Source organism: Camellia sinensis, chromosome 15, assembly GCF_055761805.1.
Source record: "Camellia sinensis isolate YWXY chromosome 15, ASM5576180v1, whole genome shotgun sequence".
Lineage (NCBI taxonomy): Eukaryota > Viridiplantae > Streptophyta > Magnoliopsida > Ericales > Theaceae > Camellia > Camellia sinensis.
The window spans coordinates 122,956,805-122,960,007 of NC_138975.1; positions in this window are offsets into that span (position 1 = coordinate 122,956,805).

Genomic DNA, 3,203 nt, shown 5'->3' on the forward strand with positions numbered 1-3,203 from the left:
ACACTTAAACCTTGATATTTGGATTTATTACATCTTTGACATTTAAAAAATTATATTTTTACTCTTATAGTTAATAATTTCATTTCACAAATTCCAACTTATATAAAAGGTAATAATTTCTGGTAAAAAAACAAAATAAATTATATTAAAAAAAAAAAACAAAGAAAGTAAAACAAAGCAAAGCATGAAAAAAGAGTGTGTATGAATTCAATATATTTGTTATACCAATGTTAATTTTGTCTAAATAACTACAATGACAGGGGGTCAGTATAATTCTCCAAACGTCATGAATGATATATATTAAATCCAAATCTAAGGGGTGTAAGTGTAATTTACCCTTTTTTGTTTTATATTTTTAAAAATTATGGTAAGTCCCAATGTTTAACATTTGTCACTCTTGCCCCTTAAAGTTTAATTTTATGACAAATTTCTTCAGTTAAAAGTCGTTAGTGTTTTAAATGGGAACGTATCACGTAATATGACTTATTAATCTAATTTTTAGAACAAAAATACTTATAAAAAAAAAAAAGAGAGACTACTTAGAATTGAACTCTTGTAATAAAATAAATTTTGAATTTTTTTATTTTATCAATTTAAACTTTTGATTTTTCATTTGTTTTCAATCTAAATTATCTGCTTATTTCTGTTAATTAAAATTGATGACAAAATATATATTTTAGACATTTTATAAAAATCAACATTGGGTTTAATGATTAAAATATTATTTTTTTGTTAAATTTACGTAATGAAAATAGGCTAATAATTTAAATTGAACACAAATCAAAATATTATGATTTAAATTGACAAAATTAAAAACGTAAAATTTATTTTATTATAAAGGTCAAACATTAAAATATTTTATAATTTTTCCATACTTATATTATTGTTGTGACTTAATTGCATATTCAAAGATTATCTTATAATTATATAAGAAAAATTACACTCTGCCTTTTGAATTATTAATTTTAACAATTAACACCTTAAATAATTGAAATCGTTCCTGTTAGTATTATTAGTGTACAGAAAAGCTGTAAAGTCAAGCATAGCTAGTTGTCATTTATATTATATAATATGTAATGTTTCCTGTTTTCGGTGCCTAACTTAGCATCCTATGCTGTCATCTCCTCTCTATAAAGAGAGTGCTCATCTTCTTGTAATAACACATAGAAATACAGAGTTATTCATTTTGCTCTCTCTCCCTCTCTTTATCAAACTATTCTTACATGGTATCAGAGCTATAGGTTAAGCTCTTGGTGCTCTTCGCCTTCTGGCGGGCGGCAACCTTGCCTTAACCGCCCGCCGGACCTCAACCAATTGAAATCTCCAAACTCTTCGTTGATGAACAGCCCCAGCTGCCATGCGTTGGTTAGAGCTGCTGCTGTGTGTATATAGCTTATAAGTCTTCTGTCCTCATCCGCTTGTGCTCCAGCAGCAGCAGCAGAAACGTCTAACTTTGCCATCACAGATCCCATGTCCGGTATCCTGAACTATTGGGCAGCCTGTGTCTACAGCTGAGAGCTCAAGTCCTCAATCTTTGTTTCTCCAAATATGACATAGGTCTCCAAATTTGGACTTGTGAAGACATCGGGTATAACGGGTTTCATGCCCAGCTTCTTCCTTCACGTCCTCAATCACTGGTTCATCGTTCAGCCAACTCAACTCAAATGGCTCATACATCTTTTTCCGAAATCAAATCAAACCCAGATGCACCATACTACACAAACACAACATGTTGGGCAATCCATGAGCACCAAAATTGCATGAAGTATGGGAGACCAGACAATGGGTTCATGCAATGGAAGTGGAAACCAGATGGGTGTGATCTTCCCGTTTTCAACTCATTTCAGTTCTTGGACATTGTTAGAGAGATGACTCTGCAGAGCGCTGCAAATAGGCCGAGGACGATCACGACTACTGCTGAATCCTCCATGAGGGACGCTTTCGCCAAAAACGCAGATTGTCTCAATGAACTCGTTGTGATGATCCGATGGCAGAACTACCAGCAGTTGCGCTCAATGCAGTCCACAGCGGCTGAAAATAACTCTCTCCATGCACGACCACGGCAGCTCTGTCTCGGTGTGCATGGGCAGAGAGCCATTGATCTGAGCTTAACAACATACAAACATCTCCTACACAGCATCACCATTACCCCTTCCCAAAACCAAAATACAGAAGGCAACAAACCCAGTAACACATGTCTCCTCCGCGTTTATCTGGTGGTGGTAGGTGGACGCCGACTCAAATTGTTGACCATCTTCATTTACTTTGTCATTGTTCAGATCTGCTTTAAGGCTCTTCAGTTTGAGACCCCAAGTCTCCGTCAAGCCTACATTGCCCTCCAAACATGGAAATCCGCCATCTTCTCCGACCCATTCAATTTCACCACCAACTGGAACGGTCCCAATGTCTGCTCTTATTTGGGAGTGTTCTGTGCTCCTTCTCCCTCCGATCCTTCTCTAAGGGTTGTCGCCGGCATCGACCTCAACCACGCTGACCTCGCCGGCTACCTCCCAACGGAGCTTGGTCTCCTTCCCGGTCTCCACCCTCTTCGGGGTCTTCACCTTCTTTCCGATCACACCCTCCACCCCCGCCATCATCCGAGGTCATTTCCTTTTCGTTCGGTTCTTGGCGAGATTCCGCCCACTTCCGGGTTGGGAGAGGTTGTCAATTTGTTTGTGAAGTATCTGAATTTGAGTTCAGTTCCGTTTACTGAAGTGTCTGATCTAGTTGAATATAGTGAGAGTCCTAGGTGGAGGGTATCTGGATCTTCGGATGGATTTAAGTCAAGGAATGCTATGACAGTAACTTCTTATGTGGCTTCTATTGGTTGTTGGAACACACCTACTGAAAGAGTTTCACCCAAGACTACTATTCCTCCCCCACCGCCTCATTACACACTCTTTCACACCTTTCTGCAAACCCAGCTGTCGCACCATCTTTCACACCATTATACTATATTATCATACGCCAAACCACCCCACCTGGTGCAGTGTGCATTGTTTGAATATTCCACTCCTCAGTGGCTTTCTTTCTCTCACTTTTAACCTCTCTTTCCTTTTTTTTTTTTTTTTTTATTTTAATATTCACATCTACTACATTTTATCTTTCAAATAAAGCAGCTGTCTGATCCCACCGCCCATTAAAGACTTATTTTATCTTATTTATCATCATCATTTTCAAACCCATCTTTTCCCCTGCCCCAC